The sequence below is a fragment of the Oryx dammah genome, unplaced genomic scaffold (assembly GCF_014754425.2).
Source record: "Oryx dammah isolate SB20612 unplaced genomic scaffold, SCBI_Odam_1.1 HiC_scaffold_9, whole genome shotgun sequence".
In the NCBI taxonomy this organism is placed as follows: domain Eukaryota; kingdom Metazoa; phylum Chordata; class Mammalia; order Artiodactyla; family Bovidae; genus Oryx; species Oryx dammah.
The window spans coordinates 37,889,746-37,909,622 of NW_024070193.1; the positions used below are offsets into that span (position 1 = coordinate 37,889,746).

At 39.2% G+C, this 19,877-nt stretch overlaps 1 protein-coding gene across 1 annotated transcript in view; it reads left to right on the plus strand.

The window, feature by feature from the left end:
• Positions 1 to 632, plus strand: part of LRRN1 (leucine rich repeat neuronal 1) — a 45,580-nt gene extending 44,948 nt beyond the window's left edge. Inside the window, exon 3 of the mRNA XM_040245969.1 lies at positions 25 to 632. The gene's annotated coding sequence lies outside the window, so the exon portion shown is untranslated. The remainder of the gene's footprint in view (positions 1 to 24) is intronic.
• Positions 633 to 19,877: the final 19,245 nt, after the last annotated feature.

Here is a 19,877-nt window from a genome sequence, read left to right on the forward strand (position 1 = left end):
CAGGATGGGGCCCTTCACTTCCAGTCTCCCACATCCACCTGGCACCCTTCTAAGGTGGAGGAGGGAGCATCTACCAAAGGTGAGAGGCTGGAGGTCACAAACACGTGGAAGAAGGCAGAGAAAGCACATACGGAGAATTCATGGGAGATGACTCTGCAAACTTTATATCTTAAAGTTCTTCTCTCTTCCCCTCTAAAGCTCTGTGCTAGGAATTTCTGAGCTACCCATCAAAACTATGTTCACATGAGGCTTAACTTTAATTCTAATCTTCAATGTTCCTATAATCTCTCTGTTACATGCTCAGAAAATTTTAAAGATTGTGTGGAAGAAATTCCAAGCTCCTCCTTTCCTTAGCAGAAAATCATGGAAGGTGTATCTAAAGTTAGTAACAAACTCAGTCTTTAGCTCTGAAGCTTAAAGAGGGAAAGGTGGAATTCCTATAACTGGAAGGGTATATCTGACATACTTGGGAAAAAATGGGTTTTGTAAACCACCAAGTTTATGGAGTTGGTGAGATCTTTTTATTCAGGGATTTCTCTATTCCCTAGGGGAAAAAAGTATCCAGAGGCTGAAAGACATTAAAAGGATGTCTTGATTTCTTGTTTTTAATAAATGTGATAGCCTTCTTGACATACTCGAATTTTGTCAGTTGTATACTACTTAATATGAAGCAAGCCAGTTTCACTCCCTTCATGAAAGTAGCTCTCAGTACAGAGTGGGTCAGACCATGCAGTCCTCCTCTTTGCACCTTGGCCTTCCTTTCTCTCCCATAAGATTAAACTGACAAGGTAAATTTCAGCCTGGGCCCTGATAAAATGGTCATGAATTCCTAATTAGTGGACTGCCCTGAATTAAGCAGCATTTTAATGCGTCAGTCTGCGCCTTAGCATGTCTCACTAATACAAACAAGACAGGATGGTCCTGGAGGGAAGAAAACCAAACGTACAGTGGTGACTTATGAAGGAAGAAGGAGGGAAAAACATTTTTTTCTGTATGTAGCCCTCTGCTAGGAGCTTCATGTGGATTATTTACGTTTAATCCTTTTAATTGACCCTCCTCCCCCAGGTAGTGGGTACAGGGCAGGTAGCATTGTCCCTCCACTAGAGAGGAGAAAAATAATACTCAACCTCAAAAATGCAAGCAATTTACCTGAAATCATACAGCTTCTAAGAAGGAGAACTTAAACTCAAGATTTATATAAATAAAACTTGCAGTGTTTCCATTATAAAATGGTCTGCAAGCTAAATCTGGACCAGGAGTGTAGAACACTGAGCCCAAAAGCCAATTTGGCACTCGAGACAGAAGGGAAAATGGAGCAAAAGGAGGCACTGCCCAGCAGTGAGGCCTCAGAGTACAGGGATCTAATTTAAGACCCAAACTTGAGATCAGTATACAGAAATAACAGTAAGCCAGAGAGAGGAAAAAGTAAAGGACTATTTGTGATAGTAAATCCATACAATCAGATGGAAGACACTGAAGCTGAAGAAGAAAAAAACAAATTAAAAAAGAGGCAGGGGCAATGGGTAGGGGTAGAACTTGGAGTAGATGCCATATTTTGCCATATACTGAGCACTTACGCTCCAGATATTGTACTTATCACTTGACCATATTATCTCATGTAATCTTTAACAGTTTTATGAAGTGGTTATTTTTATGAAATGCATATATCCTTATTTTTCATATGGAGAAACTGAGCCTCAGTTCATCAGTCTTAATTTGAAGTCAGATCTGAAGCCAAGCTTTCAGCCCTGGCTGTGAGACTCTAAAGCCCATGACTGACCACTGAATTGTTTTTGTAGCTAAAAGCCACCCAGAGGACTGGGCTGGCCAGCTCCTTTGCTTGATTGATTTGGTTCTTCCTTGAGAGTGAGGAGCAAGAAAAGGGATAGGTTTCATGACCTTGTGAGGATCTTTAAAGGACCTTTCCACAAAAGGTGTGTAAACATGGGATTAATGCCACAGACCTGGTAAGAAGAAAAACGCTGCCTCATTCTTTTTCTTTTGTAACCCTTAAGGTTAGTCTCACAGTTTAATCATTTCCCTGCTCTGCCTTTTAAAGCTACACCACATCATTCAGAGCACAGAGAACACAGTTGCTTGAGTACTCTAATCTTAACTTTCTTGCAAATCATTCAGGGGGTGGGGGAAGGGAGGCCATAGGGGGAGGAAAGGGAAGATGAACTCTCAGGGGACCCGTTAAGTGAAGCTTCTAGACTAAATCCCATATCTTTGTGATCTCAATAGACTTTAATTTAAAAATACATTACTTTCTATCTTATAAGAAGCAGATTGGTTTAAATACCTCCTGTTCTACCGATGAAACTATTAAAAAAAGTCCACTATGAACAGTAACTAAAAATGTATGCTCCTGTATTATTTTTCCTCTGATTAGAATATGACACATAACAATGTTCTGTTTCACCAAATTTTATTCTAACTGGCTTAAATGTGTGCAGACATCTTAAGATAGTCCTACTTGCCATTCATTTTTAAATAGTAATTTTTTTCCTTCGATTATAACAGTAACATACATTCATTATAGAGTATCTGGAGAAAAACAGTAAGAAAAAATAGTGTTTATCAAAATAACCAAGTGAGATTTTGGTATACTTTCTTCTAATCTTTTTTCCCCTCTGCGTGTATATTTATATATGTATATATACAACAATTATTAAAATATACATCTTTATGAATATAGAATTTAGAATCCTGGTATAAATGGTCTTGTATATTTTTTTCCCTTCATGCAAAAAAAAATGAGCATCTTCTCATTTATTAAATTCTCGTGGAAAGCCTGTTGTTAAAGTCTGTATAATCCAGTGATTATGGATATCTGGTGATTGAAAAATTCCTTCTCTTGGGAGCATTTTACCTCTCTCAAGCACTTAGAGGCATAAAAATAAGCATCCTGTGCCCATGCTCTCCAGGGCACAGTCACAAAGGAAGATGAACATCCACATACACAATCACCCAGTATGAGCTCGGCCACCAAGAGGATCAAATGGTTGCATGAAAGCACAGGAAAAAAGAACCCTAGTCAGCTGAGGAACTCAGACGTCAAGTCTCATCACCTAAGCTCAGATTTAGAAGATGAGGTGAGCATTCCACAAGCCAGCAATCAGAGAGAGGCGGCCTGAGTGAAGGGAACGAAGCCTCGTGATCACAGAGTGTCCCGTGGCCCGGAAGAAGGCTTCTCAGAGGAGCTGGGGGTTCTGGAGGCACTCTGGTGGTGAGGAAAGGGCTACTGAAAATACAGAGTGACTCTAAAGGAAGCTGAGGTAGAATAGTTTTGGGGCAAGGATGAGAAGATGAGGCTGAGTAATACAAGGAGGGTACCGGCTCCAGAAGGAGCTTTGTCCCCAGTTTAATTCCTTTTAGCCTTTCCACACAATCCCTGGAGGAGGGCCTTCCTGGGGAGATAAGAGAAGCTTGCAGGAGCAACCTGATAAACCTCCCAATCCCTGGGGCCTAAATGGAGTCTCAACTGTGGAGATAGGTAAAACTCAAGCATTACACAGATGAGAGATTGCCCTAATTGCTACCATCAGAGAGGCCTGCAATTAGTTCGAGTTTCCTTCAGTGATCCTGGTGTCAAGGAAATAAGAAGTGCATGTTTGGAAAATGGAAACTGATTATGTGGGATTATAAAGCACAAAAATTCTCTGTTCAACTTGCTCTTTACCCACTGAATACAAACATTTCTGGTTCCAAAAAAATCTGACTTTTTTTAATGTATTAAACTAGGCCTTGGGTTGGCAATAGCAATAAAGAACAAGCTGTACCTTGACATCTACCTCCAAACTCACACACTGGACCACTCTTTGTTCCCCAAAGTAAAACAGATCAGACACTGCAGTGTAACCTAATATAAAATACTTCTGAATTATTCATATGAGATTTCCTTTGGATTTTTAATTTGATTAATTCCTGAGAATAGAAATTCATGACATCAAGAAGAGACTGGTAGAGAAGTTTCTTTTTCCTCATTCTGCTCTTAAAACGTATATTAGTGGACATAATATTTAGTAGTATTTTTTTTTCTCCCCACTGGGAGATCTATCCAAGCCTGTTTATACCTTCCATCAACTCGGTCTCTGAAGTATTGATGTCTCTCTGGAGAAAGATTCAAATAACGATTCTACAGATATCTTCATTCCAATCATTGGGAATCATCTTCATTCCCCAGACAGACGGTGTAAGTTATAGTTATCCTCCCATTAGGTATATAAATTGAGACAAGCAGTTTTGTAGACAATGAAAAACACTGGGCAATCCAGAAGTCAATAGTGGTTTGTTGAATGAATGAATTCATTCACAATTTTGACTTTGGAGTGAATAACAAGTTTTTTCTAGAAACAGATTCATCTTCCCAGTTAGATTTTCTTTTGTCTGGTAACAGAGTTTTGGACTGCGGCAGGGAGCAAGCTGTGCATTTGGTTGATTTAGGGAACAGACTGCTCTTCCTGTTTTGTTTTTTTTTTTTTCTATACTGAGGACTGGGAAATTTTGCCTTAACTTCAACCCAAGTCTGTGGGTATCATGCAACCTAAAACATCTGCTTGGACTGAGCCACTTGTGGTGACCCAGGATTGTTGGGATTTCCTGAACACACCACACAGCAGCTTACACTGTCTGGGCATATAGCAACTATCAGTGAATTTGAGAGCCTCAGACACTCCCCATGCAGATGAATACATATTCTATTTAGTTCGCTGGAGTACACCTTCTTAATTCTGCAGTTATGGAAGCTTTGTTCAAAATAGCACGGCCACCCTTTTGTTTTTGTTTTTCTCATAAAACTGTGTGCTTTGAAGACAAACAGAAATTCATATTCAATGTATCTCATGTTTCACAACTACCAATAGCAAGGCTGGAAAAGAGTTTTGGGGAGAGTAATGCCACTAGAGGAGAAACGGAAAAAAAGCCTTGCAATGCAGCCACTATAGAAATGCCATAAAATGGGGACAATGTAGACAGACAACTATCTAAGGACAGAGAGCAGAGAGATATCCACCTCCCTGAAAGCTCTGTACCATGCAACCATGGTAGAAACAGACAAAGGACAAAGTTTGCTGAAAAAGAGCCTTTTAAATGGATCTTTTGTGAGTCAGTCTCCTTTCCCCTCCCATTTTCCTCATTTTCTCTAGGCAAAGTGGTCTGACATTTCTACAATCACTCCTAACCCCCTGTCTCACTTGGGTTTTCCCTTGGGGAAGACAACTTCTAGTTGGACCTAGAAAAGTAGATCTAGCTTTGACTAGACAGGCTTTTGTTGGTAAAGTAATGTCTCTGCTTTTTAATATGCTGTCTAGGTTGGTCACAACTTTTCTTCCAAGGAGCAAGTGTCTTTTAATTTCTTGGCTGCAGTCACCATATGCAGTGATTTTGGAGCCCCCCAAAATAAAGTCTATCATTGTTTCCCCATTTGCCATGAAGTATTGGGACCATATGCCATGACCTGATTTTTCTGAATGTTGAGCTTTAAGCCAACTTTTTCACTCTCCTCTTTCACTTTCAAGAGGCTCTTTAGTTCTTCCTCACTTTCTGCCATAAGGGTGGTGTCATCTGCGTATCTGAGGTTATTGATATTACTCCCGGCAATCTTGATTCCAGCTTGTGTTTCTTCCAGTCCAGCATTTCTCATGATGTACTCTGCATATAAGTTAAATAAGCAGGGTGACAGTATACAGCCTGACGTACTCCTTTTCCTATTTGGAACCAGTCTGTTGTTCTATGTCCAGTTCTAACTGTTGCTTCCTGACCTACATACAGAGTTCTCAGGAGGCAGGTCAGGTGGTCTGCTATTCCCATCTCTTTTAGAATTTTCCACAGTTTGTTGTAATACACACAGTCAAAGGCTTTGGCATAGTCAATAAAGCAGAAATAGATGTTTTTCTGGAACTTTCTTGCTTTCTCAATTATCCAATGGATGTTGGCAATTTGATCTCTGTTTCCTCTGCTTTTTCTAAATCCTGCTTGAACATCTGGAATTTCATGGTTCACGTACTGCTGAAGCCTGGCTTGGAAAATTTTGAGCATTACTTTGCTCGCGTGTGAAATGAGTACAATTGTGCAGTAATTTGAGCATTCTTTGGCATTGCCTTTCTTTGAGACTGGAATGAAAACTGACCTTTTCCAGTCCTGTGACCACTGCTGAGTTTTTCAAATTTGCTGACATATTGAGTGCAGTCCTTTCACAGCATCATCTTTTAGGATCTGAAATAGCTCAACTGGCTAGTGGCCATCACCTCCACTAGCTTTGTTTGTAGTGCACCTAAGGCTCACTTGACTGTGCATTCCAGGATGACTGGCTCTAGGTGAGTGATCATACCATCGTGATTATCCAGGTCGTGAAGATCTTTTTTGTACAGTTCTTCTGTGTATTCTTGTCACCTCTTCTTAATAGCTTCTGCTTCTGTTAGGTCCATACCATTTCTGTCCTTTATTTGCCCATCTTTGCATGAAAAGTTCCCTTGGTATCTCTAATTTTCTTGAAGAGGTCTCTAGTCTTTCCCATTATATTGTTTTCTTCTATTTCTTTCATTGATCACTGAGGAAGGCTTTCTTATCTCTCCTTGCTATTCTTTGGAACTCTGCATTCAAATGGGTATTTCTTTCCTTTTTTTTCTTTGCCTTTCACTTCCCTTCTTTTAACAGCTATTTGTAAGGCCTCCTCAAACAACCATTTTGCCTTTTTGCTTTCTTTTTCTTGGGGATGGTCTTGATCCCTGCCTCCTGTACAATGTCAGGAACCTCTGTCCATAGTTCTTCAGGCAGTCTGTCTATCAGATCTAATCCCTTGAATCTGTTTGTCACTTCCACTGTATATTTGTAAGGGATTTGATTTAGGTCATACATTAATGGTCTGGTGGTTTTCCCTACTTTCTTCAACTTAAATCTGAATTTGAGAATAAGGAGTTCATGCTCTGAGCCACAGTCAGCTCCCGGTCTTATTTTTGCTGACTGTATAGAGCTTCTCCATCTCCTTCTGCAATGAATATAGTCAATCTGATTTTGGTATTGACCATTTGGTGATGTCCATGTGTAGAGTCTTCTCTTGTGTCGTTGGAAGAGGGTGTTTGCTATGAACAGTGTGTTCTCTTGGCAAAACTCTATTAGCCTTTGCCCTGTTTCATTCTGTATGCCACAGTCAAACTTGCCTGTTATCCCAGGTGTTTCTTGACTTCCTACTTTTGCATTCCAGTCCCCTATAATAAAAAGGACATCTTTTTTGGGTGTTAGTTCTAGAAGGTCTTGTAGGTCTTCATAGAACTATTCAACTTCAGCTTCTTCAGCATTCCTGGTCAAGGCTTAGAGTTGGATTACTGTGATATTGAATGGTTTGCCTTGGAAATTAACAGAGATCCTTCTGTCATTTTTGAGATTGCATCCAAAGTCTTGCTTTTAGTTCCTATAATATATGTGGGAAATTCCTTTCTGTTTTTGCTTCAAAACCTTCTCCATACCAATATTGCTGAGTAAAACTACAGTCAGTACCCCTACCCCAAGGCCAATTCTATTCCTGAAAAGAAACATTATTTTCAAAATTTAGGGGACTTCTTTTTTCTACCATCTTGTGAAGGAAGAAGATAACAAAACAGAAATAATCCATCATAATCTGTTCAAATAACAAAGCATTCTGTTTTCCATGCAATCATTTTTAACCTGAACCATAAGTGAAAGTGACAGCTGTCATAAAGAGCTTTGCTTCCCTGTTGGTTCAGAGGGTAAAACGTCTGCTTGCAATGCAGGAGACCTGAGTTCGATCCCTGGGTCAGGAAGATCCCCTTGGAAAAGGAAATGGCAACCCACTCCAGTACTCTTGCCTGGAAAATCCCATGGACAGAGAAGCCTGTTAGACTATAGTCCATGGGATCGCAAAGAGTCGGACACGACTGAGTGACTTCACTTTCACTTTCATAGAGAGCTTCACATATAGAATCCCCAAGCCCAGCTTATATTCCTGAGCCAAAAAATATATCTGATATGTCACCAAATCTTCCCCAGGCTCAAAGCTCAAAGGCTCTTCAAATCTCACTATACATGCTTTCTAGGGAGTTTCAGTGTAGGATGAAATGAGGTCTTCAGATGGAATGATACACATGGTATCCTGAGAGAGTTCCTTTCACTCCACACAGATCATTTCCATTATTGAGCATCTGCTGAGTGCTGGGCATGATCACAGAGTAGTTGTGTCTACGAGTTAAGGCTGAGTGGCATGATGGGGAGAACTGACATTAAGATACAGGTGAAGGAAAAAACATGCTTCAGATGTCAACCAGTGGGAGTCCTGGAGAGCATCCTTGATTCAAGTGGCTGCCACTTTCAACTTAGAAAAAGAAATGTAGGGGATATAAAGAAGAGAGAGGTCATTTAGAAATGTGGGGAGCAGGACAAGAGGGATTACTTTTGTGGAAGCAGTGTTGCCTATCTAGGAAGCAACACTGTGGAGGATACCAGAGAAAGAGGGGAAGGAGTGAGCAAAAGCATGAGGCAGAAGAAGTCTCAAAGAAAATATAAATTATGGGGTACTGACAATAGTGCCTGCAGCAATAATTAGTCCAGTTTGCTGGATCAGGGGAGAGAGAGGTGGTAAAAATAACAACCTTCTGTTGAGCCTTTATGTTGTTGGTATAAGAGTGAGCCCTTTTATGCATTATTTTAATGAATCTTCAAAACAGCTCCCATGAGACAGTTTCCACTGTTTGCTCCATGAGAAAACAGGAGGTTTAGAAAGATTAAGCAATTTGCCCAAGGTCATCCAAGAGGCAGAATCAGATATTTAATCCCAGAATCTATCCTCACAACCACAACACTATTCTAGAATTTGACTGTAAGAACACTTAAGTGCAGAGTGAATGCTTAAGACTTTATTCTTCAAGTGTTAGGGAGCTGGTGAAGGGTTTGAACAATAATGACATAATCAATGTCATTCTTTAGGAAGGTAAAGAGGTTAATAATCACAGATCAAGGGTCCAAAATATACACACAAAAAACACCCCCCAGAACTTATATAGAGAGGAAAAAAAAAAAAGTACAACATTCAAGAACAAAGGCTCTTTCCCAAGCTTGACTACCATTAAGGAACTGAAGCAGTCTGTGAGAATCTCCATCCCTCCCCACCCTCATTTCATGTATGTCTCCAGGTCATCAAACTTTGGGCACCAGAACAAAGGAGGCTAGAGAGATGGGTGACTCAAATCCTCACAGGTGGCTGATGGAAGGTTTAACACATATTGCCTCAACTTTTAAAGCTGTATAGAAACAAAAATAAATCACTGGAGAAGGAGTACACAGGTCGGAGATTATCTAGGGCAAATGATTCATCTCAGTGCATATTCCTACTATCTCCTGACCTCCTTTCTGCCTCAGTATTGTGAGCTGTTTAGATTTTTAAAACTGACCAAAAAAGATGCACTTTTAAAGCAATTTAAACAAAACAAAATGTGAGAGGTCTTCACCAGAAAAGTAAAGAGATAAGCAAATTACTTTTCAAATTTAAAAAGAAACTGTTTGGTGAATTGCCTATTTCAGTGCTACCAGACATGTATAATAAAGCTCCTTAGGAAGTTCCCATTGATAAAAGACAGGCCCACATGTTCACTATCACATGTCAGCTTATTTATTTCTTGTCCATAATTGGTATCTTTAAAATCACATTCGTGGGAAATTGCCTGTTTGGTTATTGGAATTTGAAAGCTCATGAGCAATTATTAAGCATCTTGGCAAATGTGGTCAAATACTGTCATAAAGGAACAGGAAGATTAGATCACAGTTCATATAGTTCATTCATTTCACTAATAGGCCTTTATTGAGCCTCTACTTTTTGTCAGGCACTGTGCTGAGTGCTGGGTACCCAAGAAGAGCAAAGCAGACTTGGTTCCCACGTGCCTTGAGCTATTATGTTTCTGATGGGCAACCGGAGAGAAGTTAAATAATTAGTGAACTAATTGCAGCTTATAACAAGTCTTATGAAGAAAATGAAAGTACTGAAAAAAAAAACTGGTGTGGGACAAAGAGGTTGGTCTGTTCCTTTCCCCCAGCGTGGCTACATACATCTACATTAGCTGTAGATCAAGCTAATATGAGAAGATGCAATACCTTGGTGCTGGCACTGCAGCAAGAGCTGACTGTACACTGATGAGGATGCTTTGTTGGTTAAATATCTCCCTAGAAAAGGATGCACAGCAGTTTGCAAATGGCATTTCCATTCATCACTGCAGCACTTCTGAGAGGTGAGAGGGAGGTTCAAGCCTCATTACCTTTTCTTTAAAAAAAGAGGAAGGGCGATAACTAGAGAACTACTGCCAGCCAAATACCAAGGAGCAAAGCAGCTGGAGGGCTGATGCAGTAGCTGAGCTCAACTCCCCTGTTCCTAGCTGTTTCCACTAGACTGTTCATCCTACCCTTCAGTGGAGCTTAGGAACTCACACATGGCTGGAGGTTCTGGAAATAAACCAACTCAAACTAACTCAGCAAAAAGGGCTAATTTGTTACACCAAGAAAATTGCTCCCAGTAGTCATTCATATAAAGTTTGATTACCTAAACTTATAAAATTTCCTATGTGAGAAATCTAAAAAGTGGAATCACAGACTGAATAATTTTCTTGATTATTTTGCCTGGTTTTTTCCCCTCTTTTACAACAACAACAAAAACAAATAATAATAATAATAATAACCTTCCATTGGGAATTTTTTTGATGTGAATCACAGTTGCCACGTCCAACGGAATTTATTTTAAGGAAAAGTCATCATGAATCCCACATCCAGAAGAAAAGAGCCAGTTATTCAAATAACCAAAGAACTTTAGAGAATCATAGATGAATGTCTAAAAGGGATGAAATATAATCAAAAAATAGTTAAAAATCTGTAAGATTCCAGACATGGTTTGAAGCCAAGAAAAGTAAAATAACCTATCAAAGGTTGTATAGATATTGAGTCAGAACTCAAATTCCAGTTTCTTGGTTCTCAATCCAGTGCTCTGTTGCAGGTATTAGAAACTCTACTCAATAGTCAACACATCCCTGGGGCACAGTGAAGAGATAATGTGGCTTCAGAAAGTAAAGGACATACTATTTATCACATATCAAGACAACAACCTGTAGGTAAGCAGGGCAATGACTCCATTACTGAAATGCTTAATACTTTTTACATTTTAAAAGTTTTGCCACAATTAAGACATACACCAAAGCTACAAAATAGTACAAAAAAATTCCCAGATACTTTTCACCCAGATACACCAAATGATAACATTTTACTACATTTGTTTTATTCTGTCTCTCTCTTTTGAACTATTTGTTTCTTATATGATGTTCCTTCATCCTTAAATAATTCAGTGTGCATTTCTTAAAAATAAGAAAAATCCTCAAGTATTCTAACCACAAAAAATAAGAATATTCTTGTACATAACCACAGTACAATTTATAAAATCAGGACCATTAATACTGAGAAAATACTATTATCTAACCCTTATTCAGATTTTTCAGTTGCCTTAATAATGTGCTTTACAGAAAAATAAAAACTCAAGATCATGTATTTCATTTAGTCTTCATGTATTTTTAGTCTCCTTTATTCTGGTATAGTTCTTGAAATCTTACTTTGTAATCCATGACATTGGCTTTTTTTTTTTTAAAGAGGATAGGCCAGTTATTTTATAGACTGTCCTTTAATTTGGTTCTGTCACTTTTTTTCATGATTAGATTTAAGTTATGCTGCTTTGGCAGGAATACACTGAGATCCTCTCAATGCATCCTATTGAAAGGCACATAAATATGTCCCATTGACCAATTAAATAATTTGATTAAGGTGATGTCTATCAGATTTCTCCACTGTCAAGCTATTCTTTTACCCTCTGTAATGATCTTGTAGAGAAATAATTTGAGATGATGTAAACTCCTATTTTTCCCTGGTTTTAGCATCCACTGAACTTTCTTGCTTGAATCAGTTATTAGTATAATGTTTGCCAAATAATAATTTTGTGATTCTATCCTCCCTTCTTCATTTGGTAGTTGGATTTGGCTGTAAGGAAGAACTTTCCCTTCTTATGTATTTGTTTGTTGATTGTTTATCAGTGGATTGGTGGATTCTTACTTTATTCAATAGGTTGTGATCATTTATAATCATTATTTTACTATCTAGATTTGACTAGTGGGAGTTCCTTCAAGTTGGCTCCTGTGTTCTTTTGACCTATTCTCATCATTTTAGAGTACTCAAAGATTCAGTCTTCTACGCATTTACAGATATTAAGCAGCTGAGCTAAGAAGAAGACCCTGAGATTTGAATGCAAGTATAGATCTTCGTTGACTTGCTTTGGGGTTATGTCCCAATAAACCCATCATAAGTTGAAAACATTGCCAGTTTAAAGTACACCTCATACATCTAACCTACTGAACATCATAGATTAGCTTAGCTTACCTTACATGCTTTTACGACACTTGGCCTATAGTTGGGCAAAATCATCCAACACAAAACCTATTTTATAATAAAGTATTAAATATCTTCTGTAATGTAGTGAATACTACCAGTTCAGTTCAGTTCTGTTGCTCAGTCGTGTCCGACTCTTTGCGACCCCATGAATTGCAGCACGCCAGGCCTCCCTGTCCATCACCAACTCCCGGAGTTCACTCAGATTCATGTCCATCGAGTCAGTGATGCCATCCAATCATCTCATCCTCTGTCGTCCCCTTCTCCTCCTGCCCCCAATCCCTCCCAGCATCAGAGTCTTTTCCAATGAGTCAACTCTTCTCATGAGGTGGCCAAAGTACTGGAGTTTCCGCTTTAGCATCATTCCTTCCAAAGAAATCATAGGGCTGATCTTCAGAATGGACTGGTTTTGGATCTCCTTGCAGTCCAAGGGACTCTCAAGAGTCTTCTCCAACACCACAGTTCAAAAGCATCAATTCTTTGGTGCTCAGCCTTCTTCACAGTCCAACTCTCACATCCATACATGACCATAGGGAAAACCATAGCCTTGACTAGACGGACCTTAGTCGGCAAAGTAATGTCTCTGCTTTTGAATATGCTATCTAGGTTGGTCATAACTTTTCTTTCAAGGAGTAAGGGTCTTTTAATTTCATGGCTGCAGTCACCATCTGCAGTGATTTTGGAGCTCAAAAAAATAAAGTCTGACACTGTTTCCACTGTTTCCCCATCTATTTCCCATGAAGTGATGGGGCCGGATGCCATGATCTTCTTTTTCTTAATGTTGAACTTTAGGCCAACTTTTTCACTCTCCACTTTCACTTTCATCAAGAGGCTTTTTAGCTCCTCTTCACTTTCTGCCATAAGGGTGGTATCATCTGCATATCTGAGGTTATTGATATTTTTCCCAGCAATCTTGATTCCAGCTTGTGTTTCTTCCAGTCCAGCGTTTCTCATGATGTACTCTGCATAGAAGTTAAATAAGCAGGGTAACAATATACAGCCTTGACGTACTCCTTTTCCTATTTGGAACCAGTCTCTTGTTCCATGTCCAGTTCTAACTGCTGCTTCCTGACCTGCATACAGATTTCTCAAGAGGCAGGTCAGGTGGTCTGGTATTCCAATCTCTTTCAGAATTTTCCACAGTTTATTGTGACCCACACAGTCTGGAAGTGAAAAACAGAGTGCTTGTCTGAGTATGGAATGGTTGTTTATTCTTGTGAGTGGTTGACCATGAGATGCAGTTCACTAAAGCTGCTCAAAATCAAGAGAAAATACCACATGTCGCTAACCTGGGAAAAGATCAAAATTCAAAATACAATTTCTACTGAATGTATATCACTTTCACACCACTGTAATGTAAAACAATCATAAGCTGGGAACCATATGTATTTGAATTTGGGAGAGTATTCCAGGAAATAGGGTGTAGTGAAATAGGAAAAGGTAAGGAAACCAGGAAAGGGTATATTAATGAGCAAGTAATTAATGTGGATAGCTAGAGCAAAGCCCTGCTGGGAAAGTCTAGAAACTGTACAGAATGTATGCTCAGAGCCATCTCACTCAAGGAGTGGTAGAATTGGGGTATTTTACACTGAGATAGGCAGAATTATGGCCCCCAAATATATCCACGTTCTATTGACCAGAACCTGTGGATACGTTGTTACTTTACAAATGGGATGTGCTGGTGTGATAAAATTAAGGAAGGACATTTAGATGAGATTATCCTGGATTATCCAAATGGGTCCAGTGTAACCCTATTTTAAGAAAATATGACCATGGAAGCTGAGGTCAAAGTAATTTGAGGCCACAAATCAAAGAAGTTTAAAAGCTAGAAAAAGTGAGGAGACAATTCTTCCCTAGGTCTTCGAAGAAGAGCACAGCCCTGCTAATACCTTGATTTAGTTCCATTGGACTTGTGTTACAGAGTTCTGACCTTCAAAACTATAAGATAATACATTTGTGTTTATTTGAGTTTGTGGTAATTTGATGAAGAGGAAACCAATACAGGTACCAACTCTTGTAATCCGTCATTGGTTGGGGACTGCTCCTGGGCTGATAATGCCCTAGTACTTCTGGTTTAAAGGCAGGTGAGTGCACCAAAGTGATCAAAACAAGCCTTCAGGCAGAGAGAAGCATGTAGGCTTCTACACCCCAGGTTGGTGTACCTCCAGCAACGTAATAAGGGCAGAACACCCACTGCCTGTATTGTTATCACCAAACCCCAGCCTATCTCCTAACCCCCTCCCAGGGCAGCAAACACTCTGTTTTCCACCACAACAATTCAGTCAGTAAATAAACAGTGGGGAATATTATGGAAAGAGGCAGAAGAACTCTTGGCCATGCCTCTCTGGGGATCTCATCTTGTGATGTTATTTTCTTGCTAAGGATTCTTTGGAATTTGAGATAAATGGCCTTGTCTGTTATCACTGGAAAAGGCCCCAGATAAGGACAGTTCAGTTCAATTGCTCAGTTGTGTCTGACTCTTTGCAACCCCATGGACTGCAGCACACTAGGCCTCCCTGTCCATCACCAACTCACAGAATTTACTCAAAACTCATGTCCATTGAGTCACTGGTGCCATCCAACCATCTCATCCTCTGTCATCCCATTCTCCTCCCCTCTGCCCTCAGTCTTTTCCAGCATCAGGGTCTTTTCAAATAAGTCAGTTCTTCGCATCAGGTGGTCAAAGTATTGGAGTTTCAGCTTCAGCATCAGTCCTTCCAATGAATATTCAGAACTGATTTCCTTTAGGATGGACTGGTTGGATCTCCTTGATGTCCAAGAGACTCTCAAGAGTGTTCTGCAACACCACAGTTGAAAAACATCATTTCTTCAGGGCTCAGCTTTCTTTATAGGCCAACTCTCACATCCATACATAACTACCAGAAAAACCATTGTTTTGACTAGACAGACCTTTGTTGGCAAAGTAATGTTTTTGCTTTTTAATATGTTGTCTAGGTTGGTCATAACTTTTTTTCCAAGGAGCAAGCATCTTTTAATTTCATGGCTGCAGTCACCATCTGCAGTGACTCTGGAGCCTAAAAAAATAAAGTCTGTCACTGTTTCCACTGCTTCCCCATCTACTTGCCATGAAGTGATGGGACCAGATGCCATGATCTTAGCTTTCTGAATATTGGGTTTTAAGCCAACTTTTTCATTCTCCTCTTTCACTTCAAGAGGCTCTTTAGTTCCTCTTCACTTTCTGCCATAAGTGTGGTGTCATCTGCATATCTGAGGCTATTGATATTTCTCCCGGCAGTCTTGATTCCAGTTTGTGCTTCATCCCGCCCAGCATTTCTCATTATGTATGTACTCTGCATATAAATTAAATAAGCAGGGTGACAATATACAGCCTAGAGGACAGGGACTTATAATTTACTGGGGTCATTGATAAAATTTCGCTTTACAACATTTTCTGCAAGGTTTAATACTAAGTATCACAGATGAAACAAAATGTTAGTTTACAAATGTCTACAGAGCGATGGACAGAAGAGCCTGATGGGCTACAGTCATGGGGTCGCAAAGAGACATGACTGAGTGACTAACATGTTCACTGTTTTTCACTTTTTTCCACAGAGCAAGCTCATGAAAAGTGAAGGCTCTCAATTTATGCTAGAGTCACAAAAGGAGACTGTAAAAATATTCTAAAAAATATTGGAGAATGTTACTATTTGGCACTAGTCATAGAAGGAAATATAGAATCTAAGCAGTATATACGGATATGGAGGATATGTAGAAATTGAAGTTCTTGTCCATTGCTGGTGGGAACATAAAATGGTGCTGTGGAAAATAGCCTGAAGGTTCCTCAAAAGGTTAAATATAGATTTATCATATGACCCAGAAATTCTGTCCCTAGATATACACCCAAGAAAAAAACACATGCCCACACAAAAAGTTATAATGAATATTCACAGCAACATTATAATAGACAAAAAGTGGAAACCACTCAAATGTCCGTTGATTTATGAATGGATAACAAAATGTGAGTGTGCTAGTCACTCAGTTGTGTCCGACTCTTTGCACCTCCATGGACTCTAACCCTCCAAGCTCCTCTATCCTTGGGATTCTTCAGGCAAGAATACTGGAGTAGGTTGCCAGTTCCTTCTCCAAACAAAATGTGGTATATATTATAATAAAATATTATTCTTCCATAAAAAGGAATGAAGTACTGGTCCATGATGGTACATGGCTAAACCTTAATAACACTAAGTGAGAGAAGCTATTCACAAGGGACATCGATTATACAATTTTATACAATTCTATTTATATGAAAAGTCAAGAATAGGCCAATCCTTTGGGGGAAAAAATCAATAGCAAGTAGATTAGTGGTAGTCAGAGGCTTGGGGATGGAGGGGAGAATAGGAGTGACTGCTAATGGGTATAACATTTCTTTAGGGGTGATGAAAACACTCCACAATTAGTGGAGATGGCTGCACAGCTTTGTGAATATACTAAAATAAAAAATGCCAAAGTATATACTTTTAAAAGGTAAATTTTATGGTACATGGCTCAATCAAAATATATAAAAAACAACAGAGAGAGAATAAATGATATACTACTTTATTTCAAAGACTGAAACTTCTACAGCAACCATCATAGGTATAAAGCATTATGGCTTTTCCAAAAATGCTACTAAATTTCAATTAATAAAGCATGCTATTTTCCAGAAATCCCTGAAGGAGAAGGTGTACTTGTGATTGGAAATTTTCTACTGAATCTTGTTTCTAAGTCAATTAAGTTCATGTTATTATCTACCCAGCACCAGCCTGACTCTAGGTGAGGATTTAAGAAGAGTAGAGGGAATATTATCTGAGCATATTATTCTTTTGCTTAAAAACCACCAGTAACTTACCATTCCCTATAGCATAGTCTCCTGGAAGAGGGCATGGCAACCTACTCCAGTATTTTTGCTGGGAGAATTCCAAGGACAGAGGAGACTGGCAGGTTGCAGTCCATAGGATTGCATAGAGTTGGACATGACTGAAGTGACTTAACACGCACACATAACTTAGGCTATCTTTCTAGTATGCCATATCATGCCCTTCACAATCTGGTCTATTTCCATAGCCTCTTTGCCCACCACTCCCCAAGAGGCTCCCTCCCTCCAGGTATCCCAGTTCATGCTGACAACTCCTTAACTTGGATGCCATACCATCCTTTTTGCATTGCTAAAGCCCATCTCTCTATATGAATGCTCCTCACCTTCCACCCTGTCTGGGAAGGAGAACTGCGTAACACCTGTTAATGGTCGCCACCTATGAGGATGTGTATTCAAGGGAATGCTTGGTCTCCTGATCTGCTAGAGATGGGACCATCAGTTTATTCTGTGTATCTTGGTTCCTGGCGCATGTGTGACACATAGGATACATTCTGCAAACATCTGTTAGCTGAATCCAAGAATGAACATTTGGATGAGATTTCTAAAAATCTAATTTAGAAGGCGAGAGACAGTGTGATCTAGTATCCAAACTCCTCATCTTACAGTGAGCAGACTTGCCTTACAATTCTGGCCCCATCCTTCACTCGCTGTGTGAACTTAGGCAAGTCATTTGCATTACCCAGGCCTTGATCTCCACATTTGAAACTGAGGAACTTGGACAAATGGCGTGCAATGTGTTTTTCAATTCTAACTTTCTAAAAGTTTAGAATTTTAGGCAATCTTGCAGCTGAGAAATACCTCGACAGCACAGAGTCAAATACTAAATTGTTTAATTGAGATTCCTACATCTGAGGTTCAGAGGAGGAAAGAATAGATGGGGAAATTTTGCAGAAAGGCAAAGAAAACATCAAACAAACCTTTTCTATCACCTGCTAGGATCTGCTTCACATTAAACCATGTATATAGAAATAAGTCCAGCTGCACATTATTCTGTCTAATAATTCTATTCTTCCAATTCTTCTTTCATACTTTGCTCCTTTCCCCCTCTTTCTCTAGAAGCACAGTACTCCTGAGAGTTGAAAATTAAGTTTTCAAGAAGAAATAAAAAGAAGTGACTTTATTTTGCCTAAAGAAACCAAGTTGAGAGGCAGCAATAATTGTACACTGTTAAGAACAGACAGCAGGCTTCTTCACTGCAGTTTCATCAAATCCCATTTTTCACCAAAATGATCTACAAAGTTGGGCTCTAGAAACATGAATTAAAGATGCTCAAGACAAGAATGCTGCATTTAAAGCCCTCATTTTAATTGCAAAGTTTTTAGGAGTACAGCTGGAGGCAAACAGCCTAGGGTCAAATATAGGCTCTGCTGCTTACCTTGGACAAGAACTTAACCTCTTTGAGTCTTAACATCTCTGGAAAATGAGGATAATTAGAGTAATTACCTCCATAGGATACTACTATAAAAATGTAAGAGATAATATTAATATATGTAAAATAATCAGCAACCTATAAGCATAGCTGATATTTCTCAAATATGTAATAATTTTAAAGGAAATAACATATTCTTAGACATATAGTCTTTTCCTATTAAACTGTTAGGCTACAAGATTGCCATTCTAGACTTTTTTTTTCTATTTGAGATCCATATAAAAGTTTCATATGTGGACAATGGCAAAATTTTATGGACACAAATTATGAAAATATCAGTTTAGACAGACTTTTGAGGAAAATTTTATTAAAAGATGAATAAAATGCTAGTATTAGGGTTTCTCAGGTGGTACAGTGGTAAAGAATCTGTCTGTCAATGCAGAAGACACAAGAGACACAGGTTCAATACCTGGGTCGGGAAGATCCCCTGGAGAGGAAAATGGAAATCCACTCTAGTATTCTTGTCTGAGAAATTCCATGGACCCAGGAGCCTGGTGGGCTATAGTCCATGGGGTTGCAAAGAGTCAGACATGACTGAGCACACACACACATTAATAATACCAGTAATAAAAAATTCTTGTATTTATAGAAATAGTTTACAGCATAATTAATACTTGTCACTTGATTCTTCATTTAATTCTGAATTAGGTAAGAAAGTTGTAATAATCTCAGTTTATAGATTATTTACAGGTCACAAGTAAAGTCTTCTCTTAAATCTTGAATAGAGGACACATAATCTGCTAGGCCAACCCGGGGAGGAAGCCTATCTGGAAATCTAACAGGGCCTCACTCCCCCTGGTGGCATCCTTCTGAATTACAAGGACTCTTCTTGAGTGGACCAATCCCCAGTCTAGGGAACGAATGTACTTTGCAAAGTAAACCTTGCCGAGTAATGATAAACATGACAGTGTTAATATTAACAATAGTAAAACTTACCAAATAACATAGTACATGCAAGGCCCTTGACTTATATTCTCCTTTAATAGTTGCTATAATCTAACGAAGTTCAGTTCAGTTCAGTCGCTCAGGCGTGTCCGACTCTTTGCGACCCCATGAATCGCAGCACGCCAGGCCTCCCTGTCCATCACCAACTCCCGGAGTTCACTCAGACTCACGTCCGTCGAGTCAGTGATGGCATCCAGCCATCTC